Below are 14,184 nucleotides of genomic sequence, written 5' to 3'. Positions count from 1 at the left end.
TCATTTGAAACCCCTGTTTGAATCCCTAACCCTAATGTAAAACCCTAGTTTGAAACCCTAAACCTATTGTAAAACCCTAGTTAGAAACCCTAACCCTAATTTAAACCCCCTGTTTTAAACCCTAACCCTAATGTAAAACCCTAGTTTGAAACCCTAACCCTAATGTAAAACCCTAGTTTGAAACCCTAACCCTAATGTAAAACCCTAGTTTGTAGCCCTAACCCTAATGTAAAACCCTAGTTTGAAACCCTAACCCTAATGTTAAACCCTAGTTTGAAACCCTAACCCTAATGTTAAACCCTAGTTTGAAACCCTAACCCTAATTTGAAACCCTAGTTTGAAACCCTAACCCTAATGTAAAACCCTAGTTTGAAACCCTAACCCTAATGTAAAACCCTAGTTTGTAGCCCTAACCCTAATGTAAAACCCTAGTTTGAAACCCTAACCCTAATGTTAAACCCTAGTTTGAAACCCTAACCCTAATGTTAAACCCTAGTTTGAAACCCTAACCCTAATGTTAAACCCTAATTTGAAACCCTAGTTTGAAACCCTAACCCTAATTTGAACCCCTAGTTTGAAACCCTAAACCTAATGTAAAACCTTAGTTTGAAACCCTAACCCTAATTTGAAACCCTGTTTGAAACCCTAACCCTAATTTGAAACCCGATTTTGAAACCCGAATTAGAAACCCTAACCCTAATTTGAAACCCTGAACCTAATGTAAAACCCTAGTTTGAAACTCCAACCCTAATTTGAAACCCTTGTTTGAAACCTTACCCTAATTTGAAACCCTTGTTTGAAACCCTAACCCTAATGTAAAACCCTAGTTTGTAACCCTACCCCTAATGTAAAACCCTAGTTTGAAACCTTAACCCTAATGTTAAACCCTAGTTTGAAACACTAACCCAAATGTTAAACCCTAGTTTGAAACCCTAACCCTAATTTGAAACCCTAGTTTAAAAGCCTAACCCTAATTTTAAAAAACCCTGTTTTAAACACTAATCCTAATGTAAAACCCTAATTTGAAAACCTAACCCTAATTTGAAAACCTAACCCTAATTTGAAACCCTAATTTGAAACCCTGTTTGAAACCCTAAACCTAATTTGAAACCCTAGTTTGAAACCCTAAAACCAATTTGAATCCCTAGTTTGAAACCCTAACCCATATGTAAAACCCCTGTTTGAAACCCTAACCCTAATGTAAAACCCTAGTTTGAAACCCTAACCCTAATTTGAAACCCTAGTTTGAAAGCCTAACCCTAATTTTAAACCCCTGTTTGAAACCCTAACCCTAATGTAAAACCTTAGTTTGAAACCCTTACCCTAATGTAAAACCCTAGTTTGAAACCCTAACCCTAATTTAAACCCCCTGTTTTAAACACTAACCCTAATGTAAAACCCTTGTTTGAAAACCTAATCCTAATTTGAAACCCTAGTTTGAAACACTAACCCTAATTTGAAACCCTAGTTTGAAACCCTAACCCTAATTTAAACCACCTGTTTTAAACCCTAACCCTAATGTAAAACCCTAGTTTGAAAACCTAACCCTCATTTGAAACCCCTGTTTGAATCCCTAACCCTAATGTAAAACCCTAGTTTGAAACCCTAAACCTAATGTAAAACCCTAGTTAGAAACCCTAACCCTAATTTAAACCCCCTATTTTAAACCCTAACCCTAATGTAAAACCCTAGTTTGAAAACCTAACCCTAATTTGAAACCCTAGTTTGAAACACTAACCCTAATTTGAAACCCTAGTTTGAAACCCTAACCCAAATGTAAAACCCTAGTTTGAAGTGCTAACCTTAATTTGAAACCCTAGTTTGAAACCCTAAACCTAATGTAAAACCCTAGTTTGAAGTGCTAACCTTAATTTGAAACCCTAGTTTGAAACCCTAAACCTAATGTAAAACCCTAGTTTGAAACCCCAACCCTAATTTCAAACCCTAGTTTTAAACCCTAACCTTAATGTAAAACCCTAGTTTGAAACTTTAACCCTAATGTAAAACCCTAGTTTGTAACCCTAACCCTAATTTAAAACCCCTGTTTTAAAACCTAACCCTAATGTAAAACCCTAGTTTGAAACACTAACCCTAATGTAAAACCCTAGTTTGAAGTCCTAACCCTAATTTGAAACCCTAGTTTTAAACACTTACCCTAATGTAAAACCCTAGTTTGTAACCCTAACCCTAATGTAAAACCCTAGTTTGAAACCCAAACCCTAATTTGAAACCCTAGTTTGAAACCCTAACCCTAATGTAAAACCCTAGTTTGAAACCCTAACCCTAATGTTAAACCCTAGTTTGAAACACTAACCCTAATGTTAAACCCTAGTTTGAAACCCTAACCCTAATTTGAAACCCTAGTTTGAAAGCCTAACCCTAATTTGAAAAACCCTGTTTTAAACACTAACCCTAATGTAAAACCCTAATTTGAAAACCTAACCCTAATTTGAAACCCTAAATTGAAACCCTAACCCTAATTTGAAACCCTAGTTTGAAACCCTAACCCTAATGTAAAACCCTAGTTTGAAACCCTTACCCTAATTTAAAACCCCTGTATTAAACCCTAACCCTAATGTAAAAGCCTAGTTTGAAACCCTAACCCTAATGTAAAACCCTAGTTTGAAGTCCTAACCCTAATTTAAAAGCCTAGTTTGAAACCCTAAACCTAATGTTAAACCCTAGTTTGAAACCCTAACCCTAATTTGAAACCCTAGTTTGAAACAATAACCCTAATTTGAAACCCTAGTTTGAAACCCTAAACCTAATGTAAAACCCTAGTTTGAAACCCCAACCTAATTTGAAGCCCTAGTTTTAAACACTTACCCTAATGTAAAACCCTAGTTTGAAACCCTAACCCTAATTTAAAACCCCTGTATTAAACCCTAATGCTAATGTAAAAGCCTAGTTTGAAACCCTAACCCTAATGTAAAACCCTAGTTTGAAACCCTAACCCTAATTTTAACCCCCTGTTTTAAAACCCTAACCCTAATGTAAAACCCTTGTTTGAAACCCTAACCCTAATGTAAAACCCTAGTTTGAAAACCTAACCCTAATTTGAAACCCTAGTTTGAAACCCTAACCCTAATTTGAAACCCTAACCCTAATGTAAAACCCTAGTTTGAAACCCTAACCATAATTTAAAACCCCTGTATTAAACCCTAACCCTAATGTAAAAGCCTAGTTTGAAACCCTAACCCTAATGTAAAACCCTAGTTTGAAGTCCTAACCCTAATTTAAAAGCCTAGTTTGAAACCCTAAACCTAATGTTAAACCCTAGTTTGAAACCCTAACCCTAATTTGAAACCCTAGTTTGAAACCCTAACCCAAATGTAAAACCCTAGTTTGAAACCCTAACCATAATTTAAAACCCCTGTATTAAACCCTAACCCTAATGTAAAACCCTAGTTTGAAACCCTAACCCTAATGTTAAACCCTAGTTTGAAACACTAACCCTAATGTTAAACCCTAGTTTGAAACCCTAACCCTAATTTGAAACTCTAGTTTGAAAGCCTAACCCTAATTTGAAAAACCCTGTTTTAAACACTAATTCTAATGTAAAACCCTAATTTGAAAACCTAACCCTAATTTGAAATCCTAGTTTGAAACCCTAAACCTAATGTAAAACCTTAGTTTGAAACCCTAACCCTAATTTGAAACCCTGTTTGAAACCCTAACCCTAATTTGAAACCCTAGTTTGAAACCCTAACCCTAATTTGAAACCCTAGTTTGAAACCCTAACCCTAATTTAAAACCCCTGTATTAAACCCTAACCCTAATGTAAAAGCCTAGTTTGAAACCCTAACCCTAATACAAAACCCTAGTTTGAAGTCCTAACCCTAATTTAAAAGCCTAGTTTGAAACCCTAAACCTAATGTAAATCCCTAGTTTGAATCCCCAACCCTAATTTGAAACCCTAGTTTTAAACCCTTACCCTAATGTAAAACCCTAGTTTGAAACCTAACCCTAATGAAAAACCCTAGTTTGTAATCCTAACCCTAATGTAAAACCCTAGTTTGAAACCCAAACCCTAATGTAAAACCCTTGTTTGAAACCTTAACCCTAATGTAAAACCCTAGTGTGAAACCCTAACCCTAATTTTAAACCTCTGTATTGAAACCCTTACCCTAATATAAAACCCTTGTTTGAAACCTTAACCCTAATGTAAAACCCTAGTTTGAAACCCCAACCATAATTTGAAACCCTAGTTTTAAACCCTTACCCTAATGTAAAACCCTAGTTTGAAACCTAACCCTAATGTAAAACCCTAGTTTGTAATCCTAACCCTAATGTAAAACCCTAGTTTGAAACCCAAACCCTACTTTGAAACCCTAGTTTGAAACCCTAACCCTAATGTAAAACCCTAGTTTGAAACCCTAACCCTAATTTTAAACCCATGTATTGAAACCCTTACCCTAATATAAAACCCTAGTTTGAAACCCTAACCCTAATGTAAAACCCTAGTTTGAAGTCCTAACCCTAATTTAAAAGCCTAGTTTGAAACCCTAAACCTAATGTTAAACCCTAGTTTGAAACCCTAACCCTAATTTGAAACCCTAGTTTGAAACAATAACCCTAATTTGAAACCCTAGTTTGAAACCCTAACCCTAATGTAAAACCCTAGTTTGAAAACCTAACCCTAATATAAAACCCCTGTTTTAAACCCTTACACCAATGTAAAACCCTATTTTGAAACCCTAACTCTAGTGTAAAACCCTAGTTTGAAGTCCTAACCCTAATTTGAAACCCTAGTTTGAAACCCTAAACCTAATGTAAAACCCTAGTTTGAAACCCCAACCCTAATTTCAAACCCTAGTTTTAAACCCTAACCTTAATGTAAAACCCTAGTTTGAAACTTTAACCCTAATGTAAAACCCTAGTTTGTAACCCTAACCCTAATTTAAAACCCCTGTTTTAAAACCTAACCCTAATGTAAAACCCTAGTTTGTAACCCTAACCCTAATTTGAAACCCTAGTTTGAAACCCTAACCCTAATTTTAAACCCCTGTATTGAACCCCTTACCCTAATATAAAACCCTTGTTTGAAACCTTAACCCTAATGTAAAACCCTAGTTTGAAAACCTAACCCTAATTTGAAACCCTAGTTTGAAACCCTAACCCTAATGTAAAACCCTAGTTTGAAACCCTAACCCTAATGTTAAACCCTAGTTTGAAACACTAACCCTAATGTTAAACCCTAGTTTGAAACCCTAACCCTAATTTGAAACCCTAGTTTGAAAGCCTAACCCTAATTTGAAAAACCCTGTTTTAAACACTAACCCTAATGTAAAACCCTAATTTGAAAACCTAACCCTAATTTGAAACCCTAGTTTGAAACCCTAACCCTAATTTGAACCCCTAGTTTGAAACCCTAGCCCTAATGTAAAACCTTAGTTTGAAACCCTAACCCTAATTTGAAACCCTGTTTGAAACCCTAACCCTAATGTAAAACCCTAGTTTGAAGTCCTAACCCTAATTTAAAAGCCCAGTTTGAAACCCTAAACCTAATGTAAAACCCTAGTTTGAAACCTCAACCCTAATTTTAAACCCTAGTTTTAAACCCTTACCCTAATGTAAAACCCTTGTTTGAAACCCTAACCCTAGAGTAAAACCCTAGTTTGAAACCCCAACCCTAATTTTAAACCCCTGTATTGAAACCCTTACCCTAATATAAAACCCTTGTTTGAAACCTTAACCCTAATGTAAAACCCTAGTTTGAAACCCTAACCCTAATTTGAAACCCTAGTTTGAAACCCTAACCCTAATGTAAAACCCTAGTTTGAAACCCTAACCCTAATTTTAAACCCCTGTTTTAAAACCCTAACCCTAATGTAAAACCCTTGTTTGAAACCCTAACCCTAATGTAAAACCCTAGTTTGAAAACCTAACCCTAATTTGAAACCCTAGTTTTAAACCCTTACCCTAATGTAAAACCCTAGTTTGAAACCTAACCCTAATGTATAACCCTAGTTTGAAACCCTAACCCTAATGTTAAACCCTAGTTTGAAACACTAACCCTAATGTTAAACCCTAGTTTGAAACCCTAACCCTAATTTGAACTTCTATTTTGAAAGCCTAACCCTAATTTGAAAAACCCTGTTTTAAACACTAACCCTAATTTGAAACCGTTTGAAACCCTAACCCTAATTTAAAACCCCTGTATTAAACCCTAACCCTAATGTAAAAGCCTAGTTTGAAACCCTAAACCTAATGTAAAACCCTAGTTTGAAGTCCTAACCCTAATTTAAAAGCCTAGTTTGAAACCCTAAACCTAATGTTAAACCCTAGTTTGAAACCCTAACCCTAATTTGAAACCCTAGTTTGAAACAATAACCCTAATTTGAAACCCTAGTTTGAAACCCTAACCCTAATGTAAAACCCTAGTTTGAAAACCTAACCCTAATATAAAACCCCTGTTTTAAACCCTTACACTAATGTAAAACCCTATTTTGAAACCCTAACCCTAATGTAAAACCCTAGTTTGAAGTCCTAACCCTAATTTGAAACCCTAGTTTGAAACCCTAAACCTAATGTAAAACCCTAGTTTGAAACCCCAACCCTAATTTCAAACCCTAGTTTTAAACCCTAACCTTAATGTAAAACCCTAGTTTGAAACTTTAACCCTAATGTAAAACCCTAGTTTGTAACCCTAACCCTAATTTAAAACCCCTGTTTTAAAACCTAACCCTAATGTAAAACCCTAGTTTGAAACACTAACCCTAATGTAAAACCCTAGTTTGAAGTCCTAACCCTAATTTGAAACCCTAGTTTGAAACCCTAAACCTAATGTAAAACCCTAGTTTGAAACCCCAACCTAATTTGAAGCCCTAGTTTTAAACACTTACCCTAATGTAAAACCCTAGTTTGAAACCCTAACCCTAATTTAAAACCCCTGTATTAAACCCTAACGCTAATGTAAAAGCCTAGTTTGAAACCCTAACCCTAATGTAAAACCCTAGTTTGAAACCCTAACCCTAATTTTAAACCCCTGTTTTAAAACCCTAACCCTAATGTAAAACCCTTGTTTGAAACCCTAACCCTAATGTAAAACCCTAGTTTGAAAACCTAACCCTAATTTGAAACCCTAGTTTGAAACCCTAACCCTAATTTGAAACCCTAGTTTGAAACCCTAACCCTAATGTAAAACCCTAGTTTGAAACCCTAACCCTAATTTAAAACCCCTGTATTAAACCCTAACCCTAATGTAAAACCCTAGTTTGAAACCCTAACCCTAATGTAAAACCCTAGTTTGAAGTCCTAACCCTAATTTAAAAGCCTAGTTTGAAACCCTAAACCTAATGTTAAACCCTAGTTTGAAACCCTAACCCTAATTTGAAACCCGAATTTGAAACCCTAACCCTAATTTGAAAGCCTAGTTTGAAACCCTAAAACCAATTTGAATCCCTAGTTTGAAACCCTAACCCTAATGTAAAACCCTAGTTTGAAACCCTAACCCTAATGTAAAACCCTAGTTTGAAACCCTAACCCTAATGTAAAACCCTAGTTTGAAACCCAAACCCTAATTTGAAACCCTAGTTTGAAACCCTAATGTAAAACGCTTGTTTGAAACTCTAAACCTAATTTGAAACCCGAATTTGAAACCCTAACCCTAATTTGAAAGCCTAGTTTGAAACCCTAAAACCAATTTGAATCCCTAGTTTGAAACCCTAACCCTAATGTAAAACCCTAGTTTGAAACCCTAACCCTAATGTAAAACCCTAGTTTGAAACCCTAACCCTAATGTAAAACCCTAGTTTGAAACCCTAACCCTAATGTAAAACCAAAGTTTGAAACCCTAACCTTAATGTAAAACCCTAGTTTGAAACCCTAACCCTAGTTTGAAACCCTAGTTTGAAAGCCTAACCCTAATTTTAAACCCCTGTTTGAAACCCTAACCCTGGTGTAAAACCTTAGTTTGAAACCCTAACCCCAATGTAAAACCCTAGTTTGAAACCCTAACCCTAATTTAAACCCCCTGTTTTAAACACTAACCCTAATGTAAAACCCTAGTTTGAAAACCTAATCCTAATTTGAAACCCTAGTTTGAAAACTTAACCCTCATTTGAAACCCCTGTTTGAATCCCTAACCCTAATGTAAAACCCTAGTTTGAAACCCTAAACCTATTGTAAAACCCTAGTTAGAAACCCTAACCCTAATTTAAACCCCCTGTTTTAAACCCTAACCCTAATGTAAAACCCTAGTTTGAAAACCTAACCCTAATTTGAAACCCTAGTTTGAAACCCTAACCCTAATGTATAACCCTAGTTTGAAACCCTAACCCTAATGTAAAACCCTAGTTTGAAACCCTAACCCTAATGTAAAACCCTAGTTTGAAACCCTAACCCTAATGTAAAACCCTAGTTTGTAGCCCTAACCCTAATGTAAAACCCTAGTTTGAAACCCTAACCCTAATGTTAAACCCTAGTTTGAAACCCTAACCCTAATGTTAAACCCTAGTTTGAAACCCTAACCCTAATTTGAAACCCTAGTTTGAAACCCTAACCCTAATGTAAAACCCTAGTTTGAAACCCTAACCCAAATGTTAAACCCTAGTTTGAAACCCTAACCCTAATTTGAAACCCTAGTTTGAAACCCTAACCCTAATGTAAAACCCTAGTTTGAAACCCTAACCCTAATGTAAAACCCTAGTTTGTAGCCCTAACCCTAATGTAAAACCCTAGTTTGAAACCCTAACCCTAATGTTAAACCCTAGTTTGAAACCCTAACCCTAATGTTAAACCCTAGTTTGAAACCCTAACCCTAATGTTAAACCCTAATTTGAAACCCTAGTTTGAAACCCTAACCCTAATTTGAACCCCTAGTTTGAAACCCTAAACCTAATGTAAAACCTTAGTTTGAAACCCTAACCCTAATTTGAAACCCTGTTTGAAACCCTAACCCTAATTTGAAACCCGATTTTGAAACCCGAATTAGAAACCCTAACCCTAATTTGAAACCCTGAACCTAATGTAAAACCCTAGTTTGAAACTCCAACCCTAATTTGAAACCCTTGTTTGAAACCTTACCCTAATTTGAAACCCTTGTTTGAAACCCTAACCCTAATGTAAAACCCTAGTTTGTAACCCTACCCCTAATGTAAAACCCTAGTTTGAAACCTTAACCCTAATGTTAAACCCTAGTTTGAAACACTAACCCAAATGTTAAACCCTAGTTTGAAACCCTAACCCTAATTTGAAACCCTAGTTTAAAAGCCTAACCCTAATTTTAAAAAACCCTGTTTTAAACACTAATCCTAATGTAAAACCCTAATTTGAAAACCTAACCCTAATTTGAAACCCTAATTTGAAACCCTGTTTGAAACCCTAAACCTAATTTGAAACCCTAGTTTGAAACCCTAAAACCAATTTGAATCCCTAGTTTGAAACCCTAACCCATATGTAAAACCCCTGTTTGAAACCCTAACCCTAATGTAAAACCCTAGTTTGAAACCCTAACCCTAATTTGAAACCCTAGTTTGAAAGCCTAACCCTAATTTTAAACCCCTGTTTGAAACCCTAACCCTAATGTAAAACCTTAGTTTGAAACCCTTACCCTAATGTAAAACCCTAGTTTGAAACCCTAACCCTAATTTAAACCCCCTGTTTTAAACACTAACCCTAATGTAAAACCCTTGTTTGAAAACCTAATCCTAATTTGAAACCCTAGTTTGAAACACTAACCCTAATTTGAAACCCTAGTTTGAAACCCTAACCCTAATTTAAACCACCTGTTTTAAACCCTAACCCTAATGTAAAACCCTAGTTTGAAAACCTAACCCTCATTTGAAACCCCTGTTTGAATCCCTAACCCTAATGTAAAACCCTAGTTTGAAACCCTAAACCTAATGTAAAACCCTAGTTAGAAACCCTAACCCTAATTTAAACCCCCTATTTTAAACCCTAACCCTAATGTAAAACCCTAGTTTGAAAACCTAACCCTAATTTGAAACCCTAGTTTGAAACACTAACCCTAATTTGAACCCCTAATTTGAAACCCTAACCTAATGTAAAACCTTAGTTTGAAACCCTAACCCTAATTTGAAACCCTGTTTGAAACCCTAACCCTAATTTAAACCCCCTATTTTAAACCCTAACCCTAATTTGAAACCCGAATTTGAAACCCTTACCCTAATTTGAAACCCTAAACCTAATGTAAAACCCTAGTTTGAAACTCCAACACTAATTTGAAACCATTGTTTGAAACCTTACCCTAATTTGAAACCCTAGTTTGAAACCCTAACCCTAATTTTAAACCCTAGTTTGAAACCCTAACCCTAATGTAAAACCCTAGTTTGAAGTCCTAACCCTAATTTGAAACCCTAGTTTGAAATCCTAAACCTAATGTAAAACCCTAGTTTGAAACCCCAACCCTAATTTCAAACCCTAGTTTTAAACCCTAACCTTAATGTACAACCCTAGTTTGAAACTTTAACCCTAATGTAAAACCCTAGTTTGTAACCCTAACCCTAATTTAAAACCCCTGTTTTAAAACCTAACCCTAATGTAAAACCCTAGTTTGAAACACTAACCCTAATGTAAAACCCTAGTTTGAAGTCCTAACCCTAATTTGAAACCCTAGTTTGAAACCCTAAACCTAATGTAAAACCCTAGTTTGTAACCCTAACCCTAATGTAAAACCCTAGTTTGAAACCCCAACCCTAATTTGAAACCCTAGTTTGAAACCCTAACCCTAATGTAAAACACTAGTTTGAAACCCTAACCCTAATGTTAAACCCTAGTTTGTAACCCTAACCCTAATTTATAACCCCTGTTTTAAAACCTAACCCTAATGTAAAACCCTAGTTTGAAACACTAACCCTAATGTAAAACCCTAGTTTGAAGTCCTAACCCTAATTTGAAACCCTAGTTTGAAACCCTAAACCTAATGTAAAACCCTAGTTTGTAACCCTAACCCTAATGTAAAACCCTTGTTTGAAACCCAAACCCTAATTTGAAACCCTAGTTTGAAACCCTAACCCTAATGTAAAACCCTAGTTTGAAACCCTAACCCTAATTTGAAACCCTAGTTTGAAACCCTAACCCTAATGTAAAACCCTAGTTTGAAACCCTAACCCTAATGTAAAAGCCTAGTTTGAAGTCCTAACCCTAATGTAAAAGCCTAGTTTGAAACCCAAACCCTAATTTGAAACCCTGTTTGAAACCCTAAACCTAATTTGAAACCCTAGTTTGAAACCCTAAAACCAATTTGAATCCCTAGTTTGAAACCCTAACCCTAATGTAAAACCCTAGTTTGAAACCCTAACCCTAATTTAAAACCCTAGTTTGAAACCCTAACCCTAATGTAAAACCCTAGTTTGAAACCCTAACCCTAATTTGATACCCTAGTTTGAAAGCCTAACCCTAATTTTAAACCCGTTTGAAACCCTAACCCTAATGTAAAACCTTAGTTTGAAACCATAACCCTAATTTAAAACCCTAGTTTGAAACCCTAACCCTAATTTAAACCCCCTGTTTTAAACACTAACCCTAATGTAAAACCCTAGTTTGAAAACTTAATCCTAATTTGAAACCCTAGTTTGAAACACTAACCCTAATTTGAAACCCTAGTTTGAAACCCTAACCCTAACTTAAACCACCTGTTTTAAACCCTAACCCTAATGTAAAACCCTAGTTTGAAAACCTAACCCTCATTTGAAACCCCTGTTTGAATCCCTAACCCTAATGTAAAACCCTAGTTTAAAACCCTAAACCTAATGTAAAACCCTAGTTAGAAACCCTAACCCTAATTTAAACCCCCTATTTTAAACCCTAACCCTAATGTAAAACCCTAGTTTGAAAACCTAACCCTAATTTGAAACCCTAACCCTAATGTAAAACCCTAGTTTGAAACCCTAACCCTAATGTAAAACCCTAGTTTGAAGTCCTAACCCTAATGTAAAAGCCTAGTTTGAAACCCTAACCCTAATTTGAAACCCTGTTTGAAACCCTAAACCTAATTTGAAACCCGAATTTGAAACCCTAACCCTAATTTGAAACCCTAAACCTAATGTAAAACCCTAGTTTGAAACTCCAACCCTAATTTGAAACCCTTGTTTGAAACCTTACCCTAATTTGAAACCCTAGTTTGAAACCCTAACCCTAATTTGAAACCCTAGTTTGAAACCCTAACCCTAATGAAAAACCCTAGCTTGAAACCCTAACCCTAATTTAAAACCCCTGTATTAAACCCTAACCCTAATGTAAAATCCTAGTTTGAAACCCTAACCCTAATGTAAAACCCTAGTTTGAAGTCCTAACCCTAATTTAAAAGCCTAGTTTGAAACCCTAAACCTAATGTAAAACCCTAGTTTGAAACCCCAACCCTAATTTGAAACCCTAGTTTTAAACCCTTACCCTAATGTAAAACCCTAGTTTGAAACCTAACCCTAATGTAAAACCCTAGTTTGTAATCCTAACCCTAATGTTAAACCCTAGTTTGAAACCCAAACCATACTTTGAAACCCTAGTTTGAAACCTTAAACCTAATGTAAAACCCTTGTTTGAAACCCTAACCCTAATGTAAAACCCTAGTTTGAAACCCTAACCCTAATTTTAAACCCCTGTATTGAAACCCTTACCCTAATATAAAACCCTTGTTTGAAACCTTAACCCTAATGTAAAACCCTAGTTTGAAAACCTAACCCTAATTTGAAACCCTAGTTTGAAACCCTAACCCTAATGTAAAATCCTAGTTTGAAACCCTAACCCTAATGTTAAACCCTAGTTTGAAACACTAACCCTAATGTTAAACCCTAGTTTGAAACCCTAACCCTAATTTGAAACCCTAGTTTGAAACCCTAACCCTAATGTAAAACCCTAGTTTGAAACCCTAACCCTAATGTGAAAAACCCTGTTTTAAACACTAACCCTAATGTAAAACCCTAATTTGAAAACCTAACCCTAATTTGAAACCCTAGTTTGAAACCAAAACCCTAATTTGAACCCCTAGTTTGAAACCCTAAACCTAATGTAAAACCTTAGTTTGAAACCCTAACCCTAATTTGAAACCCTGTTTGAAACCCTAACCCTAATATGAAATCCGAATTTGAAACCCGAATTTGAAACCCTAACCCTAATTTGAAACCCTAAACCTAATGTAAAACCCTAGTTTGAAACTCCAACACTAATTTGAAACCCTTGTTTGAAACCTTACCCTAATTTGAAACCCTAGTTTGAAACCCTAACCCTAATTTGAAACCCTAGTTTGAAACCCTAACCCTAATGTAAAACCCTAGTTTGAAACCCTAACCCTAATGTAAAACCCTAGTTTGTAACCCTAACCCTAATGTAAAGCCCTATTTTGAAACCCTAACCCTAATGTTAAACCCTAGTTTGAAACACTAACCCTAATGTTAAACCCTAGTTTGAAACCCTAACCCTAATTTGAAACCCTAGTTTGAAAGCCTAACCCTAAATTGAAAAACCCTGTTTTAAACACTAACCCCAATGTAAAACCCTAATTTGAAAACCTAACCCTAATTTGAAACCCTAGTTTGAAACCCTAACCCTAATTTGAACCCCTAGTTTGAAACCCTAACCCTAATGTAAAACCTTAGTTTGAAACCCTAACCCTTATTTGAAACCCGAATTTGAAACTCTAACCCTAATTTGAAACCCTAAACCTAATGTAAAACCCAAGTTTGAATCTCCAACCCTAATTTGAAACCCTTGTTTGAAACCTTACCCTAATTTGAAACCCTAGTTTGAAACCCTAACCCTAATTTTAAACTCTAGTTTGAAACCCTAACCCTAATGTAAAACCCTAGTTTGAAACCCTAACCCTAATATAAAACCCCTGTTTTAAACCAAAACACTAATGTAAAACCCTAGTTTGAAACCCTAACCCTAATGTAAAACCCTAGTTTGAAGTCCTAACCCTTATTTGAAACCCTAGTTTGAAACCCTAAACCTAATGTAAAACCCTAGTTTGAAACCCCAACCCTAATTTCAAACCCTAGTTTTAAACCCTAACCCTAATTTTAAACCCTAGTTTGAAACCCTAACCCTAATGTAAAACCCTAGTTTGAAACCCTAACCCTAATATAAAACCCCTGTTTTAAACCCTAACACTAATGTAAAACCCTAGTTTGAAACCCTAACCCTATTGTAAAACCCTAGTTTGAAGTCCTAACCCTAATTTGAAACCCTAGTTTGAAACCCTAAACCTTATGTAAAACCCTAGTT

Source organism: Vanacampus margaritifer, chromosome 5 (assembly GCF_051991255.1).
Source record: "Vanacampus margaritifer isolate UIUO_Vmar chromosome 5, RoL_Vmar_1.0, whole genome shotgun sequence".
Taxonomy (NCBI): Eukaryota; Metazoa; Chordata; class Actinopteri; order Syngnathiformes; family Syngnathidae; genus Vanacampus; species Vanacampus margaritifer.
The sequence above is the reverse complement of the archived record's forward strand: the minus strand, read 5'-3'. Positions refer to the sequence as shown.